At 40.2% G+C, this 15,527-nt stretch overlaps 1 long non-coding RNA gene across 1 annotated transcript; it reads right to left on the reverse strand.

Moving 5' to 3' along the window:
• Nucleotides 1-13,482, reverse strand: LOC129520897 (uncharacterized). The gene is made up of 2 exons (XR_008666696.1): nt 12,668-13,482; nt 1-233 (listed from the first exon to the last, which is right to left on the reverse strand). It is a non-coding gene; the product is annotated as an uncharacterized LOC129520897 (long non-coding RNA).
• Nucleotides 13,483-15,527: the final 2,045 nt, after the last annotated feature.

Consider the following 15,527-nt stretch of genomic DNA (forward strand, 5'->3'; position numbering starts at 1 on the left):
TGTTTAACATAAGCTTTATCAGAAACAGCAGTTGACTTCAGTAACTATTAAGAGGTGAAAGCATGCCCCATACCTCCCCAAAAGCACCATTCACACAATCCATTTGGAGGACTAACTTCTGATCATTCCAGGCTGAAGCTCACTTGGGAGCATGGAACATCTTGAACAAACCCTCACTTGGAGTCCCTGGGCATGACGTCCTCTCTTCCTGCCCCCAGGCATCTTCTTAGAATCTGTAAGGAAATCAGGAATCAGATGCCAGAGCTCCTGATGAAGAAGCAAGGCTGGAACTTGGAGCTGGGCCCTTTGAATGCCAAGAACCCACTCATCAGCCCCAGGAAAAAGGGTGAAGCAGGAGGGGTGGAGAAGGAAGAGGGAAGTGGACCCTGCCAGAAGCAAACCTCAGCCCCTCTACATCTTCCTTTCCCAAGCCATTCTGTATTCATCACTGATATTAGTCTTCCTGCTTGACAGACAAGGAATTCAGGCCCAAAGACTGAGACTGACCCAGCAAGCAAGTGGAAGAGTCCAGACCAGATGATAATAAGAATAGCCTTCATTAGTTTCCATTTGCACGTTCTCAGCTAGAACCATATATTCATTTTGTAACTGAATCCCCACCAAAAAAACCTCTATCAAATAGACACCGTCATTATCTCCATTTTACAAATGAAGGAATTAAGAACTAGAAAAGTTGATTTTCTGGAAATTTCTCAAATGACCAAACATATTTTCCATATAACTTGAAATTCTATTCCTAGGTAAGAAATGAAAATATACACGCACATAAAAACTTGTACTTGACTGTATATAGCAGCATTATTCATAATAGCCAAAAGGTAGGGGTGCCTGGGTGGCTCAGTTGGTTGGGCATCTGACTTTTGATTTCAGCTCATGTCATGATCTCAGGGTCGTGAAATCAAGCCCCATGTCAGGCTCCAAATCCAGCGTGGAGCCTGCTTAGGGTGTTCTCTCTGTCTGTGTGTGTGTGTGTGTGTGTGTGTGTGTGTGTGTCCCTCCCCCCAACTTATGCTTTCTTTCTCTTTCTAAAAAAATTAAAATACATTGTTTTAATAGCCAAAAGGTAGAAATCTCCCAAATATCCGTCAACTGACAAATGGATAAATGTGCAGCAGTTATACAATGGAATATTATCCCTCCATACAAAAAGAATGAAATAGATGCCTGGGTGGCTCAGTAGTTGAGCATCTGCCTTTGACCCAGAGTGTGATCCCAGGACCCAGAATTGAGTCCCACATCGGGATCCTTGCATGGAGTCTGCTTCTCCCTCTGCCTGTGTCTCTGCCTCTCTCTCTCTCCTCTCTCTCTCTCTCTCCCTCTGTGTGTGTGTCTCATGAATAAATAAATAAAATCTTTTTAAAGAATGAAATACTGACATATTTGAACATGGATGAATCACTAAAACATTATGCTAAGTGTAAGAAGCCAGTAACAAAAGGCCACATATTATAATTCCATGTATATGTAATATCCAGAAGAGGGAAATTTATGAAATGAAAAGCAAGTCAGTGGTTGCTTGGTTGGGGGAAGGGGAGGAATGAGTTGATAGTTAAAAGCTACAGGAATTCTTGAGGTAATGAAAATGAAAACTGACTATGGTGAGGTTGAACAGATGACTGTACTAAACACCATTGAATTACATACTCTAAATGGGTAAAATGTATGGTATGTGGATTATATCTCAAAAAAAGCAATTTTTAAAAAAGAAAAGTTATTTTGTTCTAAGTTGCATAAACAGACATTTCTATATGGTGTCCCGCATGTCCACACAAATTTAAAGTTTTAGTCTAACATGTAAATTAAATCAAAAGATCTCCCAGATTCCATGTAATAAAAAGTGAGCCAGTACAAACCAGAGCCAAACCTAGTATTGTCTTTTTTTAAAGATTTTATTCATATATTCGTGAGAGACACACAGAGAGAGGCAGAGACACAGGCAGAGGAAGAAGCAAGTTCCCTGCAGGGAGCCTGAGGCAGGACTCAATCTCAGGACCCCAGGATCATGACCTGAGCAAAAGGCAGACTTTCAACCTCTGAGCCACCCAGGTGCCCCTAACATTATCTTTAAAACCATTTAATCCAAAAGAATCAGAATGCTGCTTCTTTCTTGAGCCTCTGGCTGTCTGAATGGTTTCTATTCAATACAAGGGGTCTGGAGCCTGCCCATCTTTCCAAGGCTAGAGAAGAAAGAAGCTCTCTGGTGATACTGCAAGGAGGTGCAAATTGACTTTAGGAAGCACATTCATCTGTGTACCTGGGAAGATTGGGAAATTACTTTCCTCAGAAATGGCCCCATCTTAGTGCCCCATGGGCATGGAAATGGAAAAGTGAGAGTCAGCCATTGCCCCCAAGGCTGTTCTGTACCTAGCAAGTAACTGGAACTAAAGTTCTTCAGGCTTAGCCAGGGTAATGGAAATGCTGACTGCCTAATAGGTGGTGGCACCAGACTAGGACTTCTAGACCAAACTTGGCATCCTGAGCTACCCAGAAGAGGAGGGTAACTGAACAGAAGTGCTCTGTTCAATAGCACTAATAATAGCCTAATAGCCCACCACCACCAGCATGCCACGCTCCACCCCAAGAAGAAAACAGGAAGGGTTTATGGACTGAAAGTGTCGCTAAAGAACACGGAGCCCAGCCCCAATATTTAAAATAGGAAAACAGGGGCACCTGGAGGCTCAGTCAGTTAAGTGTATGCCTTCAGCTCAGGTCATGATCCCAAGGTCCTAGGATCAAGCCCCCATTGAGTTCCCTGCTCAGCAACCAGCCTGCTTCTCCCTCTCCCTTTGCCTTTGCCCCTGCCCCTGCTTATTCTCTCTCTCTCTCTCTCTCTCTCTCTCTCTCTCTCTCTCTCATAAATAAATAAATAAATAAATAAATAAATAAATAAATAAAATCTTTTCAAAAAATAGGGAAACGGAAATGCCCAGAGGAATTAAAAACATGATCAAGGGAAAGAGAATATAAAAAATTTGCTGGTCTGATTTTAAAAATAACTAAAGAGAACTTCAGAGGTGAAAACCATAAATACAATTAGAAAGACAAGGAATAGGTTTAATTGGAGGCTAGACTCATCTGGAAAGATAACCAGTAAACTGGAGGAAAAAGCTAAAAAATGACAAAAAGATGAAAATTATGAAAAAGAACTTAGCCACATAGGATAGAGAGAGACTATCAGTATAAAACTAATTTGGTATAGCAGGAAAGACCAGAAAGGTAAAAAAAAAAAAGTCAAAACTTGAAGAAATAATAACTGAAAATTTTCCAGAATTGATGAAACACCTAGAACAAAACATAAAGGAAGTCTTGCAAATCCCCAAACTGGCTAAGTCAAAAGAAGTGCTCTCCTGGGCACATCATGGTCAAACTGCTGAACCAAAGAACAAACATGTTAAAAGCATCTAGGAAAGAAAGATCACCTACCAAGGACTATCAATTAAATTGATAGCTGACAAACTGTGGAAGCAGCCTCAGTGTCCGTCGAAAGATGAATGGATAAAGAAGATGTGGTCTATATATACAATGGAATATTACTCAGCCATTAGAAAGACAAATACCCACCATTTGCTTCGATGTGGAGGGACCTGGAGGGTATTACGCTGAGTGAAATAAGTCAATCGGAGAAGGACAAACATTATATGGTCTCATTCATTTGGGGAATATAAAAATTAGTGAAAGGGAATAAAGGGAAAGGAGAGAAAATGAGTGAAAATATCAGTGAAGTTGACAAAACATGAGAGACACCTGACTCTGGGAAATGAACAAGGGGGAGTGGAAAGGGAGGTGGGTGGGGGTTGGGGTGACTGGGTGATGGGAACTGAAGGGGCACTTGGCAGGATGAGCACTGGGTGTTATGCTAAATGTTGGCAAATTGAACTCCAATAAAAAGTTTTTAATTAAAAATAAATAAATTGATAGCTGAATTCTCAATAGCTACAATAAGACCATAGTACACTGGAGTAATGCCTGCAAAGTGCTTAGAGAAAGTAACAGCCTAGAGTTCTGAAACCAGCAAAACTATCTTTCAATAATAAGAGTGAAACAGGGGATGCCTGAGTGGCTCAGTGGTTGAGCATCTGCCTTTGGCTCAGGGCATGATCCTGGAGTCCTGGGATCAAGTCCCACATCGGACTCCCTGCATGGAGCCTGCTTCTCCATCTGCCTATGTCTCTCTCTCTCTATGTCTCTCATGAATAAATAAATAAAATCTTTTTAAAAAAAAAGAAAAGAAGAGGAAGGAGAATGAAATGAGTCCAGAATGAACATCTATATGGAGAAAAAAGAACAGTGAGCAAATAATATTGTAAGTATGGTAAATCCAAACAAACACAAACGTTGTAAGACAATAATTATGACCAATTTTTAGTGTTAAGATTCTCTCCCTCTTCCTCTGGTCTTCCCTCATCTCCCTCCAAAAAAAGAAAAAAAAACTTTTAACACTAAAAATTTCCCAGCCTCTTTTGAAGAAAAACATGCCAATGAAATATAAACCAAGTTATTGGATAAACCATCTAGAAAATCTCCTTAAAGGGACATGACTCAGAGGGAAAGCCCTCCCCTTTTGTCCCTTGCTCTTTCCCTCCTTCTTGTCTACAACTCAGATGAGATGGCTAGAACTCCAGCAACCTCGACGTGGATGGAACTGGAGGGTACTATGCTAAGTGAAATAAGTCAATCGGAGAAGGACAAATATTATATGGTCTCATTCATTTGGGGAATATAAATAATAGTGAAAGGGAATAGAGGGGAAGGGACAAGAAATGGGTAGGAAATATCAGAAAGGGAGACAGAACATGGAAGACTCCTAACTCTGGGAATCGAACTAGGGATGGTGGAAGGGGAGGAGGGCGGGGGTGGGGGTGACTGGGTGGCGGGCACTGAGGGGGGCACTTGACGGGATGAGCACTGGGTGTTATTCTGCATGTTGGCAAATTGAACACCAATAAAAAATAAATTTATTATTAAAAAAAAGAACTCCAGCAACCATTTTGTGGCCATACAATGGCATCCAATGTAAAATATCAGGAAAAATAACCAATACCATAAACATAAGGAAAACAGAAGGAAGAATTGAATAAAGATATTAATAAATACCTAATTAGTAAGCATATTAATTAGAAAGTAGGACATTAATACACGCAAGAGATTCTTTTTTTATATAAATTTATATAAACGAACATCTAGTTTGTTTCCCAGAGTTAGGAGTCTTTCATGTTCTGTCTCCCTTTCTGATATTTCCCACTTATTTTTTCTCCTTTCCCCTTTATTCCCTTTCACTATTTTTTATATTCCCCAAATGAATGAGACCATATAATGTTTGTCCTTCCCCGACTGACTTATTTCACTCAGCATAACCTCAATGAGATCCCACCTCACACCAGTGAGAATGGGGGAAATTAACAAGGCAGGAAACCACAAATGTTGGAGAGGATGTGGAGAAAGGGGAACCCTCCTGCACTGTTGGTGGGAATGTGAACTGGTGCAGCCACTCTGGAAACTGTGTGGAGGTTCCTCAAAGAGTTAAAAGTAGATCTGCCCTACGACTCAGCAATTGCACTGCTAGGGATTTACCCCAAAGATACAGATGCAGTCATACACCAGGACACCTGCACCCCGATGTTTCTAGCAGCCATGTCCACAATAGCCAAACTGCGGAAGGAGCCTCGGTGTCCATCGAAAGATGAATGGATAAAGAAGATGTGGTTTATGTATACAATGGAATATTACTCAGCCAAGAGATTCTTAAAGTAACAAATATAGTTATTAGCTAACCTCTTCAAGAAAAAAATAGAAGGAAGCACAAATGCAAAACATAAAAAATGAAAATGGGATATCACTAGTAGGGAGTAACTAAGAGGATCATATCTAGACTACTTTTCCCAGTGTCATGCAAGTAAATGTGATACTTGATTAGATTTTCTCAGAACATAAAAATTAACAAAGCTGGCCTTAGGAAGACAGGAAAGTTTAAACAGAATGATCACAATTATGAAAATAACTAAAGATGTAAAAAGGCCAACTCTCCCTCAAAGAGCATCAAACCCTGATGTTTTCACACACTTTTACCAAACCTTCAGGAAACAGATAATTCCAGTGCTATGTAAATTGTAGCACAGTGAAGAGGAAAAAAAATAATAGCACTTTTAAGGGGGTAATAACCATAGATGCAATAGAAGTTTTTCTTAATCATAAGACAATACCATGAATAACTTTATACGAATAAATTTTTAAATGGATAACTATCAAAAGAACAAATTTATTTAAGAATATAACTTGGATGAAACAGGCAATTTCATAAGAATATAATTTAGCAGGGAGCTTGGGTGACTTAGTTGGTTAAGCATCTGCTTTCAGCTCAGGTCATGGTCTTAGGGTCCTGGGATCATATATCATATACCAACCCCAAGAGGAAATAAAATCTAAAAATTATTAGCATTAGCAATGTTGCTGAAAGTAGGTCAATATAAAAAAATGTATTATATTTCTATACTATTAAATTTTTTTAAAGATTTATTTATTTATGATAGACATAGGAAGAGAGAGAGAGGCAGAGTCACAGGCAGAGGGAGAGGCAGACTCCATGCCCGGAGCCCGACGCAGGACTCAATCCCGGGACTCCAGGATCACGCCCTGGGCCAAAGGCAGGCGCTAAACCGCTGAGTCACCCAGGGATCCCCTACTATTAAAATTTTTAAGATGGAGTTTTTTAAAGATATAATTTACAATTGAATTTCAAATATCTATGGATAAATCCTACAAATACTGTGTAAGACCCTTACACAGAAAAGAGTAAGACATTATTGAGAGAAAATTTAAAAGACCTAAAGAAATGGATGGCTATGTAAATGTTCGTAGACTGAAATAACTTAGTTTCATGAAGATAGCCTTTCTCCCCAATTAATTTGTAGTTAGTGGACTCCAAATCTAATTTCAAAACTTTGGGCATGTGAACCTGTATCTAAGTAATTTGACAAGTTGGTCTTAAAATGTATGTGGAATTGCAAGGGCCAGAAACAGCCAACAAAAAAATCCTGAGAAAAGGAACAAGATGAGCCAACTTGCTTTGTAGGATGTTATGACTTCATCAAAAGCTGCAGTAATTAAGACTGTGTGAGATCAGCACCAAAACAAGCAAACAAACAATAAAATAGAAAACCTAGAGAGATGCTTGATTTGTGACCATAGAGAAGTGGAGAAAGGATGGTCTTTGCAATAAATGCAACTGACACAAGTAAGTCTGTGTGAAGGAAATAACTTGCCTCTGACTACAGATAATACACAACAAATCAATTTCAGACAAAACTACAAAGCTTTTAGAAGGTAACATAAGAGAATATCTGCATTTCCCTGGGGTAAGGAAAGGTTTCAAAAGCAGAAAACAAAAAGCACTAACTGTTGATAAACTAGACAGCATTGAGCACAAGTCAGAAGAGAGATAATAACTTGAAATACATATATCAAAGAATCTGGATTTAAAATATATAAAGAACTTACAGTGCCTTGGTCGCTCAGGCGGTTAAGCATCTGCCTTCAGCTGAGGTCATAACCCCAGGTCCTGGGATCGAGCCCCACGTCGAGGCTCAGTGCTCCGAACTGAGTCCCTGCTCAGTGGAGAGCCTGCTTCTCCCTCTCCCTCTGCCACTCCTCCTGCTAGTGCTCTCTCTCTCTCTGTGTCAAATAAATAAAATCTTTAAAAATATAATACACTATATATAGATAGATTGAATAATACACTATATATATACATATATATAGAGAGAGAGAGAGAGAACTCGCACAAATGATGAGGTAGAAGAATCACTAGAAATGTGGGCAAAAGACTTGAACAAACATCATAAAGTTAGAAACACAATTTTCCAATAAACATGAAAACCTTCTTAACCCCAGTAGTCATCACAGAAATGCAAATGCACATATTTTCCAGACTAGCTACAATTTAAAAGTCTAAAAAGAAGTGTGGCAGAGGATGAGGGGCAACAAATGTTCGCTGGACTTTTTAAAAGCTACAGAGTGTAAACAAAATAAAAAACAGTGGGCATAAAGAAATCAGTCAGTCAACATCTATTGAAACCTGCCTGTAGCTGGTTCTGTGCTGAGAGTGGGTCATACAAAGATGTACAAGACAGTCTTTGGCCTCAAAAGTCTAATCATCAGGAATCTCCCCAACTCAATGCAAGGCCATTTGGGCTTTGGTTAAATGTTAACAAATTCTCCTGTATATATCCAACAACTAGGTTTCTAAACTCCCCAAGAGGGGCCCCTTGGTGGCTCAGTGGGTTAAGCGTCCGCCTTGGGCTCAGGTCATGATTCCAGGGTCCTGGGATGGAGTCCCCCATAGGGATCCCTACCCAGTAGGGAATCTGCTCCTCCCTCTCCCTCTGCCCTTCTTTCCGCTTGTGCTCTCTCCTTTTCAAATAAATAAGTGGAATCTTATAAATAAATAAATAAATAAATAAATAAATAAATAAATAAATAAGTAAACAAACAAACAAACTCCTTGAGATTGGAGGACACTGTATTCTATTTCTTTGCTGGTTTCCAATGATCCCAGGTGGTTAGCTGACCCCACTGTGGATGGATACCATATGAGGGTTTCGGAAGCAACTAGAGAGGAAGTTAACATCCAAAAAATCAAAAGTGTTAAAGGTTTTCAATGCAATGCTGGGTTGGGGCCAATGGACTGGGCCATTTAACAACAGAGTAGATATCAATCACATCGAACTTCTACAAACGTGAATTCAAACCTTATAGCCCTAGGAGCTCCCCAAAAGTTTTAGTAGAGACCCAGCCTTAGCATCATGATCGTAAGTGACAACAACAATGAAAGTGTTTTAAGGCTTTGTTTTGAGTTCAGGTTCACAGAGAAACATATTATGATATCACATTCACCAATCCTAGTTCTATGCCTGATTTCCAAATCAGAGACAGCCTTAGATGAACCTTCACTCATGCCTGTTTAAACACTCTCTACAACAATGCGTTTGGCCCCAAGGATAAAGTCACAGCAATCACAGGTAAAATTCACAGACCAAGTTGCTAAATTCAGAGAATCATAAATGTTCAATGGTATCCTACATCAACCTAGTTACTTATCCTTTGCAAGAGCTAACTCTGATTTATGTAGCACTGAGGATTGATAAATGTCATGTGCAGGCTTAAAACAGCTTCAAAAAAAAAAAACAGATTCAAGATTTAAAACAACCAAGGATCTGGCCATGCGTATGAGGGGTACTGTCAGCATGAGGTGAACGGTGGTGGACTTGCATAAACATACTGTCTACAGCAGTGGAGGCTGAAATCAGAGGTGGGACAGAAGACACTAGAGACTCTATCATGATGGACTATCATGAATGAAACTGTCCCATCTTTTATCAGATATTTTGTGTGATCACCAATTGCACTGAAACCACAATATTCTGGAAGCACCACACTTTCTTGCATATCAGACTTAATACCAAACAGAAAGTGCTGCCATAGGCCTCATTTTCTTTTTTTTTAATAATGAATTTATTTTTTATTGGTGTTCAGTTTGCCAACATACAGAATAACACCCAGTGCTCATCCCATCAAGTGCCCCCCTCAGTGCCCGTCACCCATTCACCCCCACCCCCCGCCCTCCTCCCCTTCCACCACCCCTAGTTCATTTCCCAGAGTTAGGAGTCTTCATGTTCTGTCTCCCTTTCTGATATTTCCTACCCATTTCTTCTCCCTTCCCTTCTATTCCCTTTCACTATTATTCATATTCCCCAAATGAATGAGACCATATAATGTTTGTCCTTCTCCGATTGACTTATTTCACTCAGCATAATACCCTCCAGTTCCAACCACGTTGAAGCAAATGGTGGGTATTTGTCGTTTCTAATGGCTGAGTAATATTCCATTGTATACATAAACCACATCTTCTTTATCCATTCATCTTTCGATGGACACCGAGGCTCCTTCCACAGTTTGCCTATTGTGGACATTGCTGCTAGAAACATCAGGGTGCAGGTGTCCCGGCGTTTCATTGCATCTGCATCTTTGGGGTAAATCCCCAGCAGTGCAATTGCTGGGTCATAGGGCAGGTCTATTTTTAACTCTTTGAGGAACCTCCACACACTTTTCCAGAGTGGCTGCACCAGTTCACATTCCCACCAACAGTGTAAGAGGGTTCCCTTTTCTCCGCATCCTCTCTAACATTTGTGGTTTCCTGTCTTGTTAATTTTCCCCATTCGCACTGGTGTGAGGTGGTATCTCATTGTGGTTTTGATTTGTATTTCCCTGATGGCAAGTGATGCAGAGCATTTTCTCATGTGCGTGTTGGCCATGTCTATGTCTTCCCCTGTGAGATTTCTCTTCATGTCTTTTGCCCATTGCATGATTGGATTGTTTGTTTCTTTGGTGTTGAGTTTAAGAAGTTCTTTATAGATCTTGGAAACTAGCCCTTTATCTGATACGTCATTTGCGAATATCTTCTCCCATTCTGTAGGTTGTCTTTGAGTTTTGCTGACTGTATCCTTGCTGTGCAAAAGCTTCTTATCTTGATGAAGTCCCAATAGTTCATTTTTGCTTTTGTTTCTTTTGCTTTCGTGGATGTATCTTGCAAGAAGTTACTGTGGCCAAGTTCAAAAAGGGTGTTGCCTGTGTTCTCCTCTAGGATTTTGATGGAATCTTGTCTCACATTTAGACCTTTCATCCATTTCAAGTTTATCTTTGTGTATGGTGCAAGAGAGTGGTCCAGTTTCATTCTTCTGCATGTGGATGTCCAATTTTCCCAGCACCATTTATTGAAGAGACTGTCTTTCTTCCAGTGGATAGTCTTTCCTCCTTTATCGAATATTAGTTGACCATAAAGTTCAGGGTCCACTTCTGGGTTCTCTATTCTGTTCCATTGATCTATGTGTCTGTTTTTGTGCCAGTACCACACTGTCTTGATGACCACAGCTTTGTAGTACGACCTGAAATCTGGCATTGTGATGCCCCCAGATATGGTTTTCTTTTTTAAAATTCCCCTGGCTATTCGGGGTCTTTTCTGATTCCACACAAATCTTAAAATAATTTGTTCTAACTCTCTGAAGAAAGTCCATGGTATTTTGATAGGGATTGCATTAAACGTGTAAATTACCCTGGGTAACACTGACATTTTCACAATATTAATTCTGCCAATCCATGAGCAGGGAATATTTTTCCATCTCTTTATGTCTTCCTCATAGGCTTCATTTTCACCTTCCCTTAAGAGGAAACTCTTTGCAGTTAACTTCACATGATAAGCAGATGATGTGGTTTATGTATACAATGGAATATTAATCAGCCATTAGAAATGACAAATACCCACCATTTGCTTCGACACAGATGGAACTGGAGGGTATTATGCTGTGTGAAATAAGTGAATAGAAGGACAAACATGGTCTCATTCATTTGGGGAATATAAAAAATAGTGAAAGGGAATAAAGGGGAAAGGAGAAAAAATAAGTGGGAAATATCAGAAAGGGAGACAGAACATAAAGACTCCTAACTCTGGGAAACGAACTAGGGGTGGTGAAAGGGGAGGAGGGCGGGGGGGGGTGAATGGGAGATGGGCATTGAGGGGGGCACTTGATGGGATGAGCACTGGGTGTTATTCTGTATGTTGGCAAATTGAACACCAATGAAAAGTAAATTTATTATAAATAAAAAAAAAGAAAGAAAGAACGACTCCTAACTCTGGGAAATGAACTAGGAGTGGTGGAAAGGGAGGTAGGCGGGAGGTGGGGGTGACTGGGTGATGGGCACTGAGGGGGGCACTTGACAGGATGAGCACTAGGTGTTATTCTAAATGTTGGCAAATTGAACACCAATAAAAAATAAATTTATTATTAAAAAACTAAAAAATAAAAAAATAAAATAAAACACCAAAAAATAAAAATAAATAAATAAATAAATAAATTAGCAGATGACTGTAAATAAATAAACAAACAAACAAACCTCAGATTTAAGATATCTTCTATCCTTGGAAAGAGTTGAATAGTATAATTCAGGGCAAACTTTCTATGCAGGTTAAGACACATCAGAGAGACACATCCTATCCATGGAGTAATCAAGATTCCTACCCTGGAACTGGTCCCTGAATGAACTAGTGGTTACAGAGTCTGCTTCCCTACTGGCCACATTACCTGTTTTTCCTGAGAATAAATTTTCGGATTAGTAATAAGATTGGAACTGTCGCTGAAGCCCCTCCCACAGGAGGGAGGGGTGTAAGCTCTCTCCCCCGCATGGGCTCTGTGATGCCCAGAAAGATGTACATTGCAAATTAAAGCTCTTCCCACGCTGGCAGCAACAACAGGGCCTCCCCCTGAGAGCTGCAAACTTCCACTGAACCCCTGACCACCCTCCAGGCTCAGGGCCTCTCTGCAGTGTGAAGGCCTGTGGGAGGTGGGCTAGAACTCTGGCTGAAGATCTTCCCGCGCTCACAGCACGTGCAGGGCTTCTTCCTCCAGTGCCTCCGCCCGTGGTTGGTGAGTCTGAGCTCTGGCTGAAGGACCCACACACACACTCAGGACACTTTACAAGACTTCTCTTTGGTGTGAATCCCTTGACATCTAATTAAATTTGAGCTGTCACTGAAAACTTTTTTCACAGTCTGGGCAATGATAGTATTTTTCTCCTGTGCAGATTAGCTGATACTTACTCATTAACCTGCGACCTCTGAGTATCACTCCGTCCACACTCAGGACACATGTACAGCTCCACATGGGACCCCTCCTGGCTTGCAGATGACCTTCAGCTGTCCTCTTCAAGGGAGGAGTTTCCCAGCTGATGTTCCAGAGAGATTATTTCATGACCGATTTCAGTCTTTTCCTTGATCGTACTGTATAAAAGCTAAAAATGCACCTGAGGTCTCAGCCGCCGGCGGAGTGACGGGGACTCAACATCCTGTCCTAACTCAAAAATACAACCAGTTTCCCAGGTTTTCCTCCTCTGTCCCGGGCCATTTCTAAGCCTGCGCAGTAGGCAGAATTAGCACTAGTGAGCAAGGTGGCAACAGCAGCCCTCACTGCTCAACATCCACTGGGCACCTGTTCTGTGCCAGCTGCTGTGCTCGGAGTTCAGTGCGCAGCCCCTTCCAAGCAGGTGCAGGACCTCAGAAGGAGCCTCTGTGGTTGCTTCTGAGGCTTCCTTATCATGGTGGGCTGTGGTTCCTTTGCAAAACTTTTCTTAGCCAAGTCTTTTGCAAAGTTAAATTATGGAAATACTTACCAAGCTTATCTCCTTATCTCAATATATCTCACCCATTCGCCTTGGGGAAAAAAACGTTGTCTTCTCTATTGTCTTCCTTCTCACTTCTGATCTCAAAACTTGGAAGAATGAAGAGATAATTCAGTTATTGTACTTTTAATTATCTAGGGAAGATCAGGATTAGAATTGAGGCACCCTCATAGTTTTTTGGGGGGAGGATGTTTAAAGGATTTCTTGCCTTACGGTTCTGCACACATGAAACCTTAAGATTTGGACATTTCTTTTTGTAAAAATGGTTTTTTCCCCCCTGATAATAATAGCCTAGATTCAAACCTTTATCTGTCTATATTAACTATGTAACCTTGGACAAGTAAAATTTAATAATTTAACCCTTTTCAAAAAAAATCTACCAAATAGGATTAATACATATTCCTTAATAGTGAGGCATAAATAAACTAATGGATGTGAAGTGTTCTGCATACTACCCCACATAAGTGCTCAGCAAATGCTTGCTATTATTTAAAAATCCAGCTAAACTAGAGAAATAAAAACGAGAAATAAAAACTCTGAGAAAGCAGAGTACAATAAAAGAAAAAAAAAACTTCCCGACTCATGCTTCACAGAAAGCATAACCCTGGTATTAAAACTGGAGGATAGCACACGAAAATAGAAAACTATAGGCCACATTCATTTGGGGATTATAAAAATTAGTGAAAGAGAATAAAGGGAAAGGAGAGAAAATGAGTGAAAATATCAGTGAGGGTGACAATACATGAGAGACACCTAACTCTGGGAAATGATCAAGGGGGAGTGGAAAGGGATGTGGGCAGGGGTGTTGGGGTGACTGGGTGATGGGCACCGAGGGGGGCACTTGGAGGGATAAGCACTGGGTGTTATGCTATATGTTGGCAAATTGAACTCCAACTAAATTTTTGTTTTAAAAAAAGATAGGAAAAGGGTGTGGCTTTCCTTTGAAAGAGACACTATTCTCACTAATTTTACCCCTGTATTTTTTTTAATGGTTAAATGAATAATCATTTAAAATAAAAAATTCTGTGGATGTGGGCACAAGATCTTGGAGGTTCAAGATTTACTATTGAGGACTGTCATATAAGTGCATACATGTTTATGTTTTCCCCCAAAGAAGGCCAAATACATTGTGATGTATTGTGTGAAAGAAGGTATTGGTGTGGCTCAGAGACTATCAGTGGGAAACTGAACAATCACGAGACACCAAGAAGGATAGCCAACCAAGTACTAAGAACCTGTGCTAAGATGCTATTTATAAATATTATAATCAGAGGTATTATAAATTGATCTATGCAAGTTAGATTTACTATTTCATTAGTAACTCTGGTAGTACACAGGAAATGAATGTTTATTTTCCTAATTCCATCATCTGCTGGATTATAACTTAGTTTAATGCTATTTTGGGTGAGAAAGTTTTCAGGTTATCAACTATTAAAATTGGCATGTGAGACTAAAAGAAAAGAAAACTATAGACCAATTTTACTCACACATATAGTGTGAGTACAAATTCCTAAATAAAATAAAAGCAAAAAAGATTAAAACAGTAGAGTTCTAAAAGAATAATGTCATCCCCAAAATGACTAAGTAGTGAGGCAGCTTTTTAAAATTTTCAGTGTCTCACTGTCCTCATCTATAAAACAACATGGCAGTAATACAATAGTAGCTATCTCTTAGGGTTGTGGTGTTGAGTTGTGTGAAGAACACTGACTGATCTGTAGTAAATTCTTAATAAATGTCAATTATCTATATCATCATCACCACCACTACTGCCACCACTCACATGCAAGGATGGTTCAACTTCAGGAAAACAGAAAAACCATGGTCACCTGAATTGCTGTCGAAAAAGCATTTCAGGGCAGCCTGGGTAGCTCAGCAGTTGAGGGTCTGCCTTTGGCTCAGGTCATGATCCCAGGATCCTGGAATTAAGCCCCACATTCAGGCTATCTGATGCTTGGTGGTGAGCTGCTTCTCCCTCTTCTTCTGCCTGCCACTCCCCCTGCTTGTGTGCGTGCGTACTCTCTCTCTCTGTCAACTAAATAAATGAAACATTTAATTGAAAAAAAGAAAAAGTATTTCATAAAACTCATCACCTATTTCTTTTAAAAATACTTAGCCATCCAAAAAGATGAGGGGCGGGGAGCATCTGGGTGGTTCATGATTAAGCAACCAACTCTTGATCTCAGCTCAAGTCTCAGTCTGAGGGTTATGAGTTCAAGTGGGGCATTGGACTCCACATTGGGTGTGGAGCCCACTTGAAAAAGGCAGGAGGGTGTGCCTGGGTG

This window comes from Nyctereutes procyonoides, unplaced genomic scaffold (genome assembly GCF_905146905.1).
Source record: "Nyctereutes procyonoides isolate TBG_1078 unplaced genomic scaffold, NYPRO_anot_genome, whole genome shotgun sequence".
Taxonomy (NCBI): Eukaryota; Metazoa; Chordata; class Mammalia; order Carnivora; family Canidae; genus Nyctereutes; species Nyctereutes procyonoides.